Consider the following 19,945-nt stretch of genomic DNA (forward strand, 5'->3'; position numbering starts at 1 on the left):
CCTATGTGCTGAAAAATTCAATAAATGTGTTTCAGAAAGTGCATGCTGAGGACCAGAGAGCGTGTTCTTATTAAAAATATATCATTTTATTCCGTAATAATTTTTTAAAATACATCATTTTTGAACAATTATAAGACAACAATTCATTTCAAATCAACATATATTTTTGTGAACAAACGTTTGTTGTGCAAATAGCGCTTTTTTGTGTAAACATTTCTCCTATGTGTATATCACTAACACACCATTTTACCATTCATCTTCACAATCAAATCTAGTTTGTATAAAGACATTGTAAATAACTTTTACAGTAGTAATATTACTACTTTGACAGTCCACCATTATGTATCAACTATAAGTATCCAAGATTATTCTAGTAGTATTCCTCTCATCATTGGATTTCCTTTTGTATAGTTTCGACTTGACATCAATTGGCCAGATTTTACAGAACCATTGGTCAACGTCTTCTTCAAGATTAGTAGAGTTATTCAAAGGCGTTATCAGTGCTACAACATATAAACAACAACAACAACATGATTTAAAACTTAAAATAATGCTTAAAAACATAGACAAACAACATTGTTAAAAAGCACAATCTCTGAGCTCCCTAAGTATGTTACCGTTAATTCATAAATGGGGAGCAAACTTCAATTTTGTTATAAACTCAGACCCAAGATGCTCGGGTTAGTTAAACTCCTAATGCAAAAAACAGGGGTAAATGAATTACCATTGTTAAAATTGGGCCACTAAGTACCCAACTGTCTTCAAATAGAAACCAAGAAAAACCCCTTACTGTACATTCCTGTCAGTTCAAGCTATTATAAGCCCCCAAAGGGTTCACCATACAGAGGGCCAGGGTTAAAGATATCTATAAATCAAGGCAATCTCATTTGTACCTTTAAACGTCCATTTAGAAAAAGTTTTCTTTTTGCAGCTTTGCAAAAAGTTCCGATTCCTGTGGTTTCCCACTGTGTCTTTCCACTAGCGTTCAGTAAGCGAGTGAAATACTTATAGCTCCACCTCAAAGGCAAAGTGTTCCGCTAAATACAATGCCTGTGAATATAATAGTATAAAATAGATAAATGTTAGCTGAAGCATAGTGTGTCTCTAGTTAGCAAAAAAACAGTGTTGTACCGTATCTGATTAACAAGAACGGTATAGTACCATTGTGCTTTTGGTCTTTCCAGTGCTAGTGTCGATTTTTGCATAGGAAAAAAGTCATTTTACCTTCAATAAGTTTGTTCACAAAAATATATGTTGATTGGAAATTAATTGTTGTTTTATAATTGCTCAAAAATGATGTATTTTATGAAATTGTAACAGAATAAAATGATATATTTTTAATAAGAGCACACTCTCTGGTCCTCAGCATGCGCTTTCTGAATCACATTTATTGAATTTTTAAGCACATGGGGCATCCTCTCTGTTTAGTATATACTGCAAACACCCCAGATGCCCATGTAGGGGTCCCCACCTTTGTTTTTGTTGGCCCTAGTGTAACTTGTGACAGGAGAAGTCGAAAGTGAGTTGGATTCTACCTTCAATTGACAACATGAAAGTATGGCCTGCCCAGTGCACATAGCAAGTACAGTTGCAGTTGAGTGCTGACATGTTGCTCCACTAGTGCCCAAGTGTGTGCCCCTGGATCCCTGAACCTCTGCTGCTTTCATAAACACGCTTTAAGAGGCAGACACTGAGTGGTTTGTCACCTCCCTCCGTTAATCTCTGCTACTAACTCCAAGCAAATATAGTCAAGAGTGCCTCTCCCACAAGTTGCCCTAGAGATTCCCTGACCCTCCTGCATATCCTCGCAAGTGTCACCCGATGTCACGTGTCTCTTGTCTTGTCCATAACCTTTCAGAGACAGGCACAGACTGTTGGTCACCCACCGTCTGAATCTCTACTACTCACTTTCAGTAAAATGAGGCAAGAGTGGCTCTCTTACAAGCTGCCCTCAGGACATTCTGGCACCTTCCACTCATCCTCCCAGGTGTAACAAATGACACATGTCTCTGTTACTAGCTTCAAGAGACAGGCACTGATGGAGTGTTTCCCACCTTCCTGAATCTTTACTGCTCTCTCCCAGCAATATCAGGGGAGCGTGCCTTTCCCTCAAACTACCCTGATAGATTCCCAGATTCCTCTATGCCTCCTCCTCGGTGTCCCTTGATGGTACGTTTGTCATCCACTCAATTAATTAGACAGACACGTACAGGCCTGTCACCTACCTAACCAAATCACAGCTGCTCCCTCCCAGAAAAATTAGGTGAGCCTGCCAATCCCACAAGCTGCCCTCTTGGTTTCCTGCTCCTGCCACTCATGCTTCCAGGTTTCTATGATTGGAACATGTATCAGCAACTCACGTAAGAGACAGAAACTGACTGATGTTTCACCCACCTCCCTAAATCTGTGGTCATGTCACTTGTGTTGTTGAATTACTTAAAATCACTGAAAATGTATCATACAGCAATGCTTAAGCAAAACCAACGATGAATCTGACTCTCTGATTGGGTTCTAGACACTCTCTACCTCTCCCTACCCTTCTTCCAGCAACTGCTCTAAATGCACCCCATTTTATTAAGCCTATCCTGAATATTCTAAGCCTGCCTCAGGGAAAGGCCGGCATGATGCCCAAGAATGAATTGGAGCGCCAACCATGTGCCCCCTTTTAATCGATGTTGTAGAAGTTTGGATGAACTTTTCAAATGGTTCATCTGAGGTTTGTCCTAACAAATCACTCAAAACGTTGAGTTTGTTGCTGAAAAATTCACCCAGCCGTAGTCGAGGTATCATGAAAGGGGTTTAGAATGTCAATACTAACACATATTGTGGGTACTGTTAATGACCTCGAATCAAATGATCCAATTAATTTTTTCATGTCAAACTAGATAATCAATTGTTATTTTGAATGCATTTTATCCCCTTTTTCTCAGAATGTGTGCTGCAAAATGTACTCCTTCAACTCACTGTTTAAAACAATCCTCCCTACATTAGTTAGGACTCTTTCACAATGATTGGGCATGTGTTCTAATTCGGGCAAAATATTAACTTGCCTTGGCAGAAAATATACCCCAGCCACCACAGACCGAGATTGTCTGTGCCCGCCTCTGGATCCACAAGGACCAAGGTAGCAAGAGCTGCCTCTGCCAATGGGGCTAGATAACTATCAGGGTCGGACTACGACAAGAAATAGGCCCGGACACCCAAAGAAAAGTGGCCCATCCCTCGCCTCAAAAAAGTGTCCCACCCCTCGCCTAACGACGCTTGACCTCTAATGACATACCGGAAGTGATGTCATTTGACCACACCCCAAAGTGACATCCCGGTAAGTGATGAAATACGACCTTTCACACCTTGACAAAACAGAAAGTAGCATCAAATAGCATTGTTCCTAACTACACTATGAAAAATATGGTTATGATTTCACTGATGTGATATACAATTCATACAAGAATGGATCACCATATGTATCGTTAATATATGTGTGTATAGATTCATAATGTCAAATTACTGTGAATGCAAGCAGACGTCCAAGGCCAAATGATAATATGTTATTGTATAGCACTTACGCTTAAGCTCTTTTTTATCCAACAAATATGCATACAATATCACCCAAACTGTGTTGGTACTCCTTTATCGGCCTTATAAGGATGAAAGGCTGAGATGGCCTTGCTGGGATTCGAACCTGCAGATCACACACACATCACAGCAGCGAGCACTCAACCCACTGAGCTATCATATCGGCTATAATAAAATGAGCAATTATTCTGTAGTGGATACCATTAAACTGGTAACTGAGATTTAACAGCAGACCAGTTAAGTTCATCTGCAGGTCTGGTGCAAATCTGGCCTCATGTCAAGCCTGCGTGGATCTACTTTTCAGGCTTCTGAGGTTGTAAAATAGGGAAAGCAGGCAGTGCGTTCACAGCACATCCATACTCTGGGGACTCGTTACCTCATACATGCAATGAAAGTCTCTTGAGGTCCAGGTTTGAAGATCTTTCTGCCCCTTCCCTGGCAGGGCCAAGGCTGTGAACATGTACCTGACAAAAGAAAGCCACAAGGCGCTTGGGCCTGATTAAATTGAACCTAATTAAAGTGTGTCAGGGTGTACCCTGCCTGAAATGTCTGCCTTCTTCTGTGTCATGTTCGTGAAAAGGTGCCAGATTAGTAGCGCTGCGAAGAAGCACCTAGGAGCTGCTGCTTTGTAGAGGAGTAATAGGGGGTGTTGGGGAAACAGGACTGCGCATGCTGAGCCAAACACCCTGCTATGCCCTTAGCGGAGTTCTGTCACAAGTCCTTAGTTCCACAGTAGGCTGGTGCTCCGGTAAGCCTGGTAGGGTGGGAGCAGAGTCAGCCACTGACACCTCAACGCAGGCAGATTCTTTAAGAAGTCAGCGGGGCTAAGTCGCCAAACAGCCACGATAGTTGCATTTTAAACCAACAGCCCAGTGCATGCTGGTACGTGTTGTTTAATTGTACAGACCTGCAAGTTCCATACAAATGTACATTGTATTAGTCGTAAATCGTATCTAAAATGTGAGTCAGGTGATACACAGGGCAGGTTGCCACCCTGACATTAGGAAAAGCTAGCCACTGGGATAACATGACGGGCTGGTAGCTCTGAAAGGCAGGTAGGGGTGGTGTGGAGTCAGCCATGTGTCGGGTGCAGCCTGTGCAGATTTCCCCCTCAGGTTGAGCAGCATTTACAAAGTGTCCCGCCAAGAGCTCGCTCGGTCACTTTTCAAAGCTGTTAATACCCAGCCTCTGAAGTACTGCTAAGATAGTTCCGTGGGTTAAAGCTCTCACGGTAGTGTTTAAAATGAGTTTCGTTGCTCTGGAAAATTGCAACATCTGCTCTGCCATTGTGTCATTTGGATGCCCTGGGGGTTTACAGTGATGTTAACAACACGTTTATGTTTTAAATAATCTTTAATCTTCCGGAACTTCCAGGTACAATACCAAAGGTTTTTGGCATGCCTCCCAACCCCTCTCCTTCAGATCTGCCAGAACCACTGGAGACAATGCAAATTGCAACATGAAGGGTATACATCTGAAAACAATATATAACATCACATACAAGTTATGTTAGGATGACTTGAAACATGTTTAAAATTACAAAGCAGCTGAAAAATGTACGATGAAGCATAGTTCCAATTAAGGAAGCACCTGGTGAAGAATAAAACAAAATGGGGGAGGGGAGCAAGGGCACCTTTACATGTGTAATTTGGTTTGTATTTTTCGGGTCACATGTACTTCCAAATAAGCATGACATTCTTTATACTTCAGCAACTTTCTATTTCACAAACCTTTCATACAGGTATACAAAATGCTTCCTTGTCTCAAAACCTGAATCTTCCAACCCATGCCATGCATGCACTCTAAATAGATTGTAAGTCAACACCCTTGCAAAGTAATTGTGATCAAGCATCACCCTGCAGCAGATAAACAATGCAAAGCAAATGAATTACTTTGATATTTGTAATTATGCAAGCATCTTATCAAATGTCACTGGTAACTTTCATTGTACTGAAAACTTTAGAATAAAACATGTGTTCATATTGAAATAAATGTGTAATCATTTCACTAGAGCGTATCATGCATTTCACCTAAACTCCTAGTGCAAGCTTGCGTAGTGCACTCTCTTGACACATCCACCCACTTACATCCTGTAAAACAATAAACTGTAAATACTCAAAGCTAAAATGCATCTAATGTAACTCTATACCTTTAACTACTTCAAAAGTAACTTCCCGTTAAAGCACAGTCGCAATTGAATAACGTTTAAAACATTTCTAATCTTCCAAGTGTAAGCACACTAAAATATTTTACTTCTAGGATTGCATAAGGGCTCTAAGCCCTGATAATGAACACAGTTCCTTCAAATTCCTTAAGGAAATGCAGCCAAGCCTGCCACACTCAAGGAAAATGTAACTGCCATGCGGAACTCCCTGCGACCTGAATAGTAAAACATTAGATACTAACGCCAGCACATGTGTCCTTTCTTTTTTTCTTTCGCTTTGCCACTACTCATGTCGGAGATCTACGCAGCAATCCGCTCGTACAGGATCCACAGGTTAAAAAAAAACTAGAAATGTGCCTGTGATGTTCGACGTGTCCATCATCTGCTGAATCGGCAAACCCTGCCGTGTACACACAACCTGCACGGAGGCGGTCAGAAATCCGCCATCTCCACTTCCTCTGTGAGCAACAGCCCACGACCTCCTTACTGCTGAAAACAGCATGGACTGACCAGCGCATGTTGTGCGTTCTTATAAGGTAGAGTAAACAAATGGTCGTGCTTCTCCGCTCATCCCCAACGGTCACCCTGCAAAGCAGAGGATACCTGGGCACACATACACGGATGGTCCCTGCGCTGATTTTTTTCTTTTTTTTGTTTTCTTTTCAAAGTCCCTGCTTTTCTCTAATAGCAGTTCCAATTTTTGACTGTTTTCTGACCTTTGCACGCCTCAATCCAGAGCACTACATGTCCCCAAAGGCTCCTTGACTTGGAGCTCAATTGTGCCCCCATGTTGCACCGAGCGCTGCATACTTCATCGTGCCTCTGTTGCCTATAAGCATCTCTTCGCCAAAATGAAGTATCTGCAATCCAGGTATAGCAATAATCATTCAGGAAGGAGTCTGGAACCAGATAAGTGGCGGCACGGAGTCTCGGCGGCTGCTACATGCAGCCGCCTTTTCAGTGGCCCAATGGCCTGGTTGTTGTTCCGGCGGCCCCCAGACAGGTACAACACGTTGCTTTCAACTTTGCAAAGTGCAACACATGTTTTGCTTCCTGCAAAGTTAAAATCAACGTAATGTGCGGCGCCGCTGGGCCCAGCCAGGCCCCGCCCAGCCCAGCACTGCAGGCAGCCTCCCCTTGCCAGAGTGCGCCAGACAGTTGATCCGTCGACGCTGTCCTGCTGGTGTGGCACGGGCAAGGGGAATGGGATCAATTTGATGCTGCAGTGCTGCGCCCCGACTGCTCACCCTGCAGTCAGGGACACACACAGTGACACTGTCTATCTGACTGCGCACTGCGGCCTGAGGCTGCTGGCGGGCCGGGGTGGCGGCACTACAGGCAGGTGTGTGACTCTCACTCTAATAACAAAAAAAAGAAAAAAATGGCCCAGGCGCGTGGCAGATCCCGGCCCCCAGGGTCTCCACATGATTTCGGCCCAGCGACGGGCCAGTGGCCGATGGGGCCCGCACGACCCTGATGACTATAGAGAGCAGTGCCTACAACAACGGTGATGTGAACACACACTCACTTCAAAAAAATCTGTCAAAATAAGGACACATATTTTTTTCCTTCCCAGTCCTTGCTCCACATCATTTATTCAGGCACCAACTGCAGTTGGGGAAACAGATTTCAGTTCTGGAAGACCACTCAGCTTTCTTTTCCTTTGGACTTCTGGGAACGAATAGGATGGTATATATGTATACGCCCAATATAGTGAAAATATTGTGTCCAGGAGAATTCCAAGACTGCTGACTGAAGTGTTGGAGACTGGTGAAATGGATTCCCCTGTGCTGCCGCACAGCTCTTTCAAGCCAGTACATGTTGGCATTTGCTGGAGCGATTGGGTAGGTTTTGAGGGATCAACACTTTTTACTGTCCACATGAAATTCCATGTCAAACACAAGTCTGGTATAGAGGTGTATATGTGAGTGTTGGAAAAGTTGAGTGAAAACTTTAAGTTCAGCTCCGTCAGTCAGTGTCAGCCTCAGCTATCAAAATCAGAATGCACACGTCTGAGAGCTCAGAAGGAAGACTCCCGATTGCTCCAGCTTTCAGTCAGTTCCAGGTAGGAGTGTACCGAATAGTACATTAACTATTCGGCCGAATACCGAATAGTTGGCCAAAATATTCGGCCGGACCGAATAGTGAGCCAAATAGAAGTTTACTAATAGAAATGTGTCAATATATGTATAGAAATATTTCTTTTGAAATCTAAACATAGGAACATTGCATTATTTGTTCTTACAAAATAAAACAGATGGAAAGAACTTGATATTGCTGTACTCACTCGAAGCCAAAGTTTGGTACACCCCTAGTTCCAGGTGCTAGAAGACAGCGCAACCAAAGGAATGTTCTGGATAATATTTCCAGACCTGCTTGGGAGCCCCTTAAGTGTGTCCCGTCTATTCTGTTTCACAGGACATTCACAACAAAGAGCAAAATCAGCTATTTAGATGTCTGTGTTTTTCACCAGGGGAGGGACGATGCAGGGGGCGGTGCTTGCTTCACTCGTCAGACTCTTTGCTCTTGATCTCCATGACACCAATTGTGTGATGACAGAGGAGCAGACGAGAAGAAAGGAGAGTCTATTTTATTATTTCAAATATTGAAACATCTGCCACTAAGTAACCTGGGGCGACTTCGCTCCCTGATGCACCTGAACTTTGATGATCTTGCATGTCTGAAAAGTCAATGCTGGCATTTCTTCAATAATTCCATGGAAGGAGCTGTCACTAAGGCAAGTGCATTGTGCGAGCTGACTTCCATCTAGCAACAAACTCGATGCCTCCAATCTACCTTTCTTGTCATAATCGACCTGAAAGCACTTGTGCAAAAAATGATATACACTTTTAAATATAGCTTCTGACTACATCCGTATCCACAAATCTATGATAGCCTTCACTAGATTTTCAAAATCATTCAGGTTCTTTTAATCAGTCTGTATACATCTGTGGTCCAGTCGCTGTGCCATGTGAGAGATTACATTCACCTTATTGACCCTTCAACGATAAGCACCCAACAACAGAACACAGGAGAGAGAGCGAATAATGAAATAACAGAGAACGAAAAGCGCATCAGATGTTATAATTACCCAGCATATCTGAAAGTTTGCAAGTTAGCTTGAAGCAGCTTTGACGCACTGCTGTAAAATTTGCTGAGGTAGCGCCTATAACTTGATCACCGGGTCTTTACCAAATGGTAAGGCCTTCCCATATTGGGGTTGTTTGCATATAGGAATACCATTTCAATCTGGTTTTTGAACTATGGCTTCCTATTATTAAAAGCTGCTTAGCTAGCATAGTAGGTAAACACAATTTCTGCAGATATCCGTGTTTAGCATAAAAGTCACATGGCTGCCTGGTCCTTTCAATCGTCCAAGTTTATTTACATAAGTGATAATGAGTTGGGCAATATTATTATTATCATTATTATTCTCTTGGTAATAATAAACCCTGCTTTTATTTTATGTATTTGCATTTTTAGAGCGCTCACACAGCCCGGGGGCATCGAGGCGCTGGTATAGGAATATATCTTAGTCGCATATTTATAACGAGCTTGATACCCAGAGGTTTCTAACCGCGGACCCTGGGATCAAACCTGTGTTGCTTGGTGTGGTATTGTTTCCAAGGCAAGCACGTTGCAGCTGAGGTTTCCTCCAGGGACACAGTTTAAAGTTCAGTGCAACATCAGGAAAGTGCAGTGTTATATTATGAAACAGCTTATTGACAAAGCTCAACATGCGATGACAAGGGCTTGATTTTAACTCTGTTTATATAATTGGATTTGTGTTGCAGACCTGTAGCTCTGGGTCTGCACATAGAGCCACCATGCAGTGATAACACAAGCAATCTGACTAGGGAACCCCTTCCTCTTGGGTTTACCCAACACTGATATCTAACGAAGAAAACAAATTCTTCGACACATTAAACACCTGTATCCTCCTCCAGGCAGTCTGCCATTCATCTGGGTGCTTCATTAACTGATGAGCCTTTTCTTTGCTGGTACTTTTACCCGTCCGCCAGTACAAACCCGCAACCCATCAAATCCTGCCTTCTTGCCTCGATGCTTACTGACATCTTTCAATACTGTGTTAAATCTGAGGGCGTTCTCACTCATAGACCCTGGGGATTCTTGGTTCAGGTGGCCACGGCATGGCCATCACCTTTGGAACCAGACCCCAGGGGTGGACCAGTACGGCAGGATCATCTGGGCAGGGGGTCCTTGGTGACTGCTGGAGGAATGCCTTCAAGAGAGATGCAGTACCCCCCCTTTACCACACACCCCTACCCAACACTTTCTCCACCTTGATAGGTTGTTATAAGCCTGTCCCGTTACCCCCTCCACAATTCCAACCTGTACCAAAACAAGAGGGAGGAATACGAGAACAAGGAAAAGGTAATAACACATATTGCCCCGTCATTTACAACAAGTGATTGTCCCCCTTTTTCTGACATCAAGTTACACATGTTTTCCACCATCCCTAGAAAAGACTATGGGCACCATTACGACGTTGCCAGTCTGGAAACAACACTGTTGGTAAGCTTACTGCCACCCTCGGTTCCGGACTGGAAAATTACAAGTTCACATGACAGGGCCTCTGTGTCCAAAAGGTCCTACCCTCGCGGGTGCAGCGGCCCGGTAGGAAGATTCTTAATGAAAGCGCCGTTAGCAACGGTGCTGGCATTCCGTCTCCCCACTCCCATAGAGTCCTATGGGAATCTATGGGAATGGGGAGTTACAAAATCCGATGCCTGACTTCCTGCGCTGTCTGTAAAATGTTACAAGTCCGGCGGCAACCCTCCGGTAGCACCAGCAGGGTTACCGGGGCCCTTAATGAGGCCCTATGACTGCCATAATTCCAGAAACCACTGGGAGGAGGAGGAGGAGAACAAGAGCAATGAGGATTACGCATAGGAACATATGTACCTGGGATTCCTATGGGCAATCGCCATTTTTGCCGGTTAACGAGGCCAGGCGAGGTCAGGCCTCCCTTTTCAATCATTTCCACCTGAAACCTGATGAGCCTCCCAGACAGTACAAAAGACAGAGCACACATGCACAGTCTGAGTGAGCTGGGAATGCTAGATGGAGCAAAGAGGCCATGAGATGAATTTGAGCTGAAGAGACCCTGGAATGCCTGGAGGACCAAGGACTGCCTAATTGTCAGGCCTGTGAGTACAGGGGAGGCTGCAGTGTGGCGAGGGAGTGCAAACTCCAGGGAGCCAAAACCAGGGCAGCTGGGGGTTTCCTGGCAGTGCCCATACCAGAGCTCCTGCCATAGGCAAAACAGAGAAGCCCAGGCCTTTGAGGGGCAAGTGGTGGTAGAACCCTGACCTCAACAAATATCTCCTGGAAATACTGCAGCCAGGATACCGTTTTTGGGGAGCTAGTGAAGTGCGAGTGAAAAAGGAAAAGTGGATTCTGGGACCTGAAGTCCAAATACATTAAATCTTGTAAATTAAGAGGGGTCTGAGCCTGACTGAGGGGGACCATTTGTGAACGTTGAAGAGGAGTCCAAGCCCAACTGAGGGAGACTCTTATGTGAACTTTCAGAGGGGTATGAACCCAACTGAGGGAGACCTGTCTGTGAACTTCAAGAGGGGTCTGAGCCCAGCTGAGGAAGACCCTGGAGAGGATAAGTAAGGAATGCACACAGCCGGTGAGTTGGCAAGCGACATGAAAGACTGGTGTGTGTTGAGCAAAAATTGAAGTTGCAATAATATATCGCACAATAGAAGGCTGCATGCATGTGGATGAGACGCTAAGGAAGACAGACCTATGATGAACTTAGAATAACTTAGAATAACCGACAGCTGTGAAACCAGCTATACTGAGTAGCAGAGTGGTCTTGTGAAAGCAAATAGCCCATTCAAAAGTCTCTGTGAAAGGTAAAATGTTTTTGTCGATTAAGTTAATGAACTATAACAGGGAAGTGATAACTTGTGTGCTTACGACATAGACCAGGGAGCACTGGGGTAAATAACGTAAGAGTTTGGGAACAAAGCTGGAAAGTGGTCCTGCAGAGGTCTGTAGAAAAGATCCACGCACATTCATAAGTCTTTGACATCAGGAAAATGGTTGGAGCCTGACAGAGGGAGACCGGAAGAGTACTAACTTAGGGGAGGGAAACCCTTAAGGATATCAATTAAGCTTGGGGAAGTGAACCCCTGCAAGTTTTTTTTTGTTTTTTGTTACTTTTGCTTTGAAAGGTCAGAGCCTGACTGAGGTAAACCAACGTGAACTTTCTGATGAACCTTTGCTTTGAGCGGTCTGAGGACGATCAAGGGAGACCAGCGTGAACTTTTTGTTGGACTGGGTTCTGGAAGCTGGAAAAAGAGTCTTTAACATGGAAGGCCAGGAGGGCCTCAATCCACGTTTTGAGCCATCTTTGTTTTGGGAGCCTAAACCAGAGTGTGTCATCCTGTCTGCGGGGACCGCCTTGAGCCGTGCTGTACAGAGTGGGGAGGAGAGCTGACTCAGTCATCTTGATCCTTTATGTTAGAACACTGTTTTTCTTTTATAAACATCTTTTCCCATGCACCCATTTATTGTAATAGTATAAGGGCTGGCAATAGTTTTTTTTTAGTTTTTTTTAGTATAGGCCATTTTGTTTTGACTGACACAACTAGAATTGTTTTCTGTATTATTTGATGGTAGAGCGTGCTCCCATCTTTAGAGATAGCGCAGTATCCAAACCTTTTGCTCAATAAACACCCTTGAATAGTGTAGCTCTTGTGTCTGTCTTCACTTGTGATACTATGCCTCCCTTACAATACATACTAGAGAAGCAGATACAATAGATATACCTACATGCCAACAAATATATCGTTTTATGTTTAGTATAAAACTCACTTTTGTCAAAGAATATATGCAGCATGAATGGAAACATAAGAAGGTTTTCAGCACATATATCCACATTTAGGGAATTATTTTAGTACACATACACATAAATGTGGCCTCAGACCAACCCATCTGTCAATCACTGCTAATCCCTTGGTGGTTTGCCACTGTTTGTATTTAACCAAGCAACCTTCCACCCTCCTTTCCTTTGCCGTTAGTCAGCTAATGCAACTGTATTTTGGTCACATGACCGCTTCCCCACCCTCCTGCTTAGCCCTGCCACTTCCTTTCCTTTCTTAACTGTTAGCTGACAGGTTGTCTCTCAACTGGGTGTTTGAAGTGGGCAGATAATGAAAAGGGCAATTGCTGTTTGGACCTGTTCGGATGGGGAGGACTCAAGATCAGAACCCCTGCTAGTCTAACATCAGATAAATTCCCTCAAGTATGTGTTCCTCCCCTTTCTCCCAACAGGCTATCCCAACCTTCACCACTCATTTCCAACCACAGAACTCACCAGGAACATCATGGACATTGCATCACAATAACCTTGTCTGCATCACCATAGACACCATCAGTACTCCTTCATCCACCAATACATGAAAACTGTTGTTCGTCAATGTCAATTCATCAATCCGACCACACAGCAGACATTGTGTACCTCACCACCACACATCACTTGCATGGCACCTTCATCACTGAGACCTGGATGACATCCACCTCCAACCGCATCCTAGACATCCTCAAAGCCAGAACCTACAGCATTTTACAAAGAGACCATCCAAACAAGATGGGTGGAGTGAAGGCCCTAGACCCAACTGGACATCACCACTATTGTCAGTCACCCTCCACATGTTCTACAGCCCACCCAAGCCCAACAACTCCTCCATCGAAGACTTCACGAAATTGGTTACTACTATTTCTCTCTTTCAGACCCCCTGTTTCCTCTCCTGGTTGCTTGTAGATACCACATTGTTAAATTGCCAAACCTACCCCTCCCTGTTGTTCACTTCACACTCCCTTGTACTGATCCCGTATGATCTGCTTCGCTTGCAGTGTACTTAGCCTTGACTTTTACTGTTGTTTCAGCTAGAAACACAAGAATGGAGTGCTTTGTTGTGTAAAGGTAGTACTACACACCAATATTAAGTGTTTTACTGGTCCTATGAAAACTGTTTTCATATATTTGAAAAACACAGCTTCCATTTTAAAGCCTTTCCATGGATCAGTGTACACTTTCTTTCAGGCATCCCTACTGTGTTAATACTTTCTCTCCTCCAGGTAAAATAATTGATTGGAATGAAAATAGCAAATGTCATTAAGAAAAAGGAATCTCTTGCATGGCTGAGGATTTAGGCAATTCTATATTTTTTTTAATTGTGAACTGGAGAATTATAAGCAGAGGAAAAGACACCCTGCTTCGTGGAACACTCTGAGGAATACTCACCTTTTATGTTTCTGGTTCCGCTTCTCTCCAACTTCCTGCATGAAATGAGCAACTGAATAAAACACACATTATAGAGCCATCTTAGTGAGAAGGTTTTGTGACCTGTTGGAGAATCTGGTCAGATTTCTGGGACAAAGGAACATGGAGTTTTACCTTTGCTTCAATTGTCTTATGTATGCGCAAAACACAATCTACTTTCCTCAACGAGCAATGTCCTGGCACACAAAGGTCCCAGGTGTTCCACTGGATTTAGCACTGAGGTAAAGTCTGGGATTTTAATTATTCTGCCCCCAGAAAACAAAGAAAGGTGGAATGGGGGCATGTTTTTGGAATTTTCTAAGAAATGTTTAGCCTGAAAATAACAGCAATCTAGCATTTCCTTATCCTTGTGCATACTATGTAGATTGTATCCACAATATATATAAATATATGTATATACATAAAAATATATACAAATTGCCAAATGTCATATCATATATGTGAGAAAAAAACGTTGTTAAATGGACATTATGTTTAAGTAGCACCAATAAAAACCTATGAAATTCAATGAAAAAACTTTGTTAAAGGGACGTTATGGTTACAAGTAAAACCGAAAACCCACAGAAATGTGCCAGTTATGTTAAGCTAAGCAACCACAACTCACCCACCACCTTGCACTGCTAAGACTAACATCCAGGACATGAAAGATGACATCACAAATGTCATTGATGACATCACCGATGATGTCACATATCTGGGCCACATGTTTTTGTTTACTGACATGATTAGGCTAGTTTTTTGTTTTTACTGACAATGAGAATTTCCCAAATTTAAAAGGTGCTATATACCTATACATTAACCTTTTTATTTGTTCTTAAAGTACTTTCCTTAGAGTTTAATCTGAGCTCAAAGTGCACAGACATGGGTCAATAAGGACGCCTCAAACATACAATTAATTTGTCTACATGATGATTAAGTATAATGTTATTGTCATTTTTTGGTACTGTTGTTTCGTTCTTCATTACTTTAGTTTCCCTTTATGTCCCTCTAATTTGAATGTATTGTGCGTTTTTATATGTACTTTTTCTACTACCGTCAATGTGTGGTAAGTTTTCACTTGTTACCTATTTATTCACTGTCTAACATTACTCAAAACTGATAAAGTAGCATTGATTATTTTTCTATCCAGAATTACCAGGTTAAACATATTAGACTTCTATGGTGCATTCTGCAGCCATTGCCTATCTTTATGTATGATTAGGTTCCTGTATTAAGAATAACAGTCCAATATAGTGTTTTGTTTAGAAAAGTACATTATTTAATACATGAAGTAGTTCATGATAGGTCTCCCGATCACCAATGACATCTTGTTACCAACATTATAAACACAACCCCTTGGAGGGACTTTTCATTAAAATGAATTTCATATGCAGTGTCATCAGTGATGTCATCAATGACATTTGTGATGTCATCTTTAATGTCCTGGGTGTTAGTCTTAGCCGTGCACAGGGGTGGTGAGAGTTATGGTTGCTTAGCTTACCATAACTGGAGAATTTCTGGGGATTTTTGGTTTTACTTGTAACCATAACGTCCCTTTAACAACGTTTTTTCTGTGGATTTCATAGGTTTTTATGAATCAAAATGGTTCATGATGTTGCATCACTGTATATAAGTTATTAATAATTCCTTTTTTAACATATATGAAACAACTGTAAACCTCTTTTAAAAAACATACAACACATACTAATGTGTGTCATTATCAGCAACGCATGCTGGGGATGCAAGTCATAGTTGAATTGCCTAGGGCATGAGGCTCGACAAAGATCCCAACCCCACCAAATCACCCCTGTAATTCACTGCACCTAACCTGCATCCTAGTTTAGTGACAACTATACCCTCATAAAGTGACCAATGGACAGTGCTCATGGCTTGCAGCCATGGCGAGTCTCCAAAATCCATGGGGCATGGGCTTCGGCCATGCCACATTCCCCAATAGGCAAATCAGAGTAGACATTTGTCCTTGCCGAGGGCCAGGTCCACTGACCAGGCAGCAAAGTTATATCACTATTTTTTTTAATTTACTTTGGAAACTTTAAAAAAAGTAAAACAAAGGACAGATTGGCAAAAGCATGCTTTCAGGTCCTTGCTGATGTTTCTCATGCAAGTTTGCTATAATCCCATCCAGCACTCCGGGCTGCAGACGCAAGCAGAATTTATTTTCCCATTTAAGCCTATGGCTTCTGCCATGCTGCATGCCCAAGAAGTACCTCAGAGTAGTCATTCGTCCTTGCCAAAGGCCAGGCCTACTGTCCATGCACCGAAGTCATACCACTATTTTTTGTACTTACAATTTGACACTTTTGAAAAATAAAACACAAGACATATATGTAAAAGCGTGCTTTAAGGTCCTTGCTGATGCTCCTCGTGCAGGTTTGTGTTAATCCAGTCCAGCACTTCAGGCTGTAGCTGCAAGCAGAATATTTGTTTCCATTCAAACCTAGGGCTTCTGCCATGGCGCATGCCCCAATAAGCAAATCAGGGTACACATCACATTTGTCCTTGCTTAGTGCCGGGCCCATTGCCCAGGCACCAACGTTATATCACAATTTTATGGACTTACATTTTGACACTTAAAAAATAAAAAAAATAAAACATAGGACAGATTTTCAAAACAATGCTTTGAGGTCCTTGCTGATGCTCCTCGCGAATGTTTACTGCAGTCCTGTCCAGCACTTCGGGCTGTAGCCACGATCAGAATTTCTTTTCCCATTCAAACCTATCCCGATTTTGAAAAATGATGCCAAATAGCCAGTCCCTGGTGGCCATGCCCACTTTTACCACATTGCCGGTCACTTGTGGTCATGGCCAGTAGCCAGATTTTCGGGGTGTGACCACTGCCCATGTTCACAGGCTATACCTCAGTCGCCAAAGGTATAGCACATTTTTGTACCTACATTATGACACTTTTCATAAAATAAATCACAAACACATTCGCAAAACCATTCTTTAGGGTGCTTGCCAATGCACCTTGCATGTGTTTGCTGCAAATCCGTCCATGTTTAATTTTTCGAAAAGCGTCAAAATGTACATACAAAAAAATAAATTGTCAAATAACTGAGCCCTCACTTGACAAAATCCATTCAGAATATGCACATACATTCAAAATTGGGTCTATAATCTTCATGAAAACGTCTGTTCAGATTTGTCAAATGGCAACATGGTTTTAGTTATAAGACATCTAAAAATGTTGAGACCGCCCCTCTAGTTTTGCCCCCTCTTGACAAAATCCGACAAAGCTTTGCACAAACATTCATATCTGGGTCTACAATAGTTTAGCAAAGCTCTGTGCAGATTCGTCAAACGGCCCTAAATCTATACGCCTTTCAAATGTTTGGGACCCATGTCATTTGGCCCCCTCTTGGCAAAATAGCAGCAAACTTTGAATAACGATATTAGGTCAGGTCTTAAACGATATTGTAGAATTTCATGTAGTTTCATTGTGTGGCGCCAAAGTTATAAGCCATCCAAAAACTGCCTTACACCAACTCTGTAATGCAGAAATATGCATGCATGTCCCCGAACAGCTGAGATGTTTGCAGACTTCTTAGAAGAAAAAACACCCAATTTGTGGATTTTTATGGCCATATCCCATCCCATCCTCATCATCCCTCACCTCCCCAGAGTTAGTTTCATTAGTTTGACTAGTGCAAAGTTGGTTTTTTTAATATGTTTTTACTGTGATGTCCGTGGTCTACGGGCACTGTTTGCAAATCCAACATGGTATCCATTTGAAAACCTTTGCTGCACCTCACGTTTTTAATTGACCAATCAGCGAGCATGTTAAAGGGTCTCAAACATCACGCTGCTCTCCGATTGGTCCGTGGTGTCTGAGGACTCCAAAACAGGAAATGAGTCAGTGGACCAGACCCAGATATATGATATTTTTGGCCAAATTTACAAAAGCACACTTTCAGGACCAAGCTGCCACTCATGGTGCAAATTTGGTAAAAATACGTCCAGCAGTTTGGGCTGTAGGTACTGTGAGGATCCTGAAGGTATCTCACCCGCTAGTCCCCGGGGATCTGTCATCCGGGTGGCCAAGATACGGCCATCACTTTTGGATCCATTCCCTGGGGGTGGACGACTGTGGGAGGATTACCTAGGTGAGTGGTCTTTGGGGAGTGGAAGTGGAACCCCGGAGTGTCAGACACATTATCCCCTTCTGTCTAACACCTCTTCCCCATCCTACCAGGTAGGATACCTAGGAACTCAGCCCCCCGGCCCCTTCCCAACACAAACCCTTTCTCACTGACAGTTCACCATGAGCGACAGTAGACTAACACCAAAGCTGTATATTTGACATGTCCTAACACAATGGCCAGGCAAGGTCAAGCAATTACGAATTATTAAAGATACCTGACTTCCATCACACTTCCCCACATGGATGAAAGACGGAGCACGAAAGCACACTCTGAGCGAGGCAAAACACACGAGTGAACAGCAGTTGCAAGATGGCAGTTTAATACAAGGATAAAGACGGCAAGACCGGAGAGTGTTGCAAGGATGGAAGAACCCTTGACCTATAAAGACAGATACTTTCATGTCCCTTGAAAAGTAAGAAACCAAAGACCAGGAACTAAGGCAGATCAAACCTGCACAGTGTGTCGGGGGTACCGGGGGCTCTCCCGCATCGGTAACCAAGGGGGTGAGGAGCAATTGCCGCCGTGGTACTGTCCTTGACTCCTACAACAAAGATGCATCTGAAAAGAAAGCACAGCCGTTGAGTCGGAGAGCCTGATATGAAACCAGCTTGTGTTTTGAACCAAGGTTGCAAACAGCAACATTTTATAAAGAGAACAGTGTGTGAAGCATTTGGGATAAGCTATGCAAATACAATTGAAAGCTAGAAGAAATAGATGAACTTTGTAACAGAACATTGGGAAACCAAGAAAAGATACCATACGCACAGTAGTCTGGCACCACGTGGGTGCTCATTCAAAAATCTCTGTTAGGTATCCAAATGATGCTGAGTGGGAGAGAAATATTGAGAACCAAGTGGGTCATGCAACGGGTCAAGCTTAACCCTGTGCATATTGCAAAGTCTTTGATAGTTTAAAGTAAATCCAAGTTGGTCTGAGCAAAGTTGAGGAAGACTTACTGAACTATGTTTATGAAAAAAAGAATCTGAGCCCAGCAGAGGGTATGCAACATTGGACTTATTTTGTGTATGAAAAGGATCTGAGCCTTGCAGAGGGGGATCCAATGTTGAACTTTTTATTTCTTACTTATGAAAAGGATATGAGCCCGGTGGAGGGGGACCCAAAGAGAATGTTGAAGAGAACATTTATGTGGTGTTTCTGGTGCAGCAGGTCCTCTGCATCAAGAGACTTGCGAGAAGTAAATAGACTTGGACATAGAAGGTCCTGAACTGGGAAAATTGAACTTTATCCTTGTGCCGCAGAAGCCAGAGTGTGTGCTTTCCTCAAGTTACCCGCCTTGCCCCATGCTGAAAACGTGGGGAAAGGAGGCCAATGACCCTTACATATTATTTTGTGAACACTTCTTTCTTTTTCATGAACATTACTCCCACATTATTTTATAACTTAGTGGTAAGGATTTGCAATCGTTTTTTAGTATAGACCCTTTTAATTTGACAAGCCTCCACTGGGACTGCATTACTATTATGTGATGTTTGCAGGTTGCTCCATCTATTGATTAAGGTTTAAATAGGTGTTTGTCACACCCTTGCAAAAGTTCAATAAACACCCTTGTACTGTGGTCACTTGTGTCTGTCTACTATTACCAACATGCATTTCTTACAGCACAAGAAATCATTATTTTGCAATGTGTCTATTAGGATTTCCACACATTTTGTGACCCCCTATATCTTAGGAAAATCATTCTGGGGCGGAGGGGGGCATGTACTCTTCACAAAGTTTGGT

This window comes from Ambystoma mexicanum, chromosome 2p, assembly GCF_040938575.1.
Source record: "Ambystoma mexicanum isolate Mex_15411 chromosome 2p, UKY_AmexF1_1, whole genome shotgun sequence".
NCBI classification, from domain to species: domain Eukaryota; kingdom Metazoa; phylum Chordata; class Amphibia; order Caudata; family Ambystomatidae; genus Ambystoma; species Ambystoma mexicanum.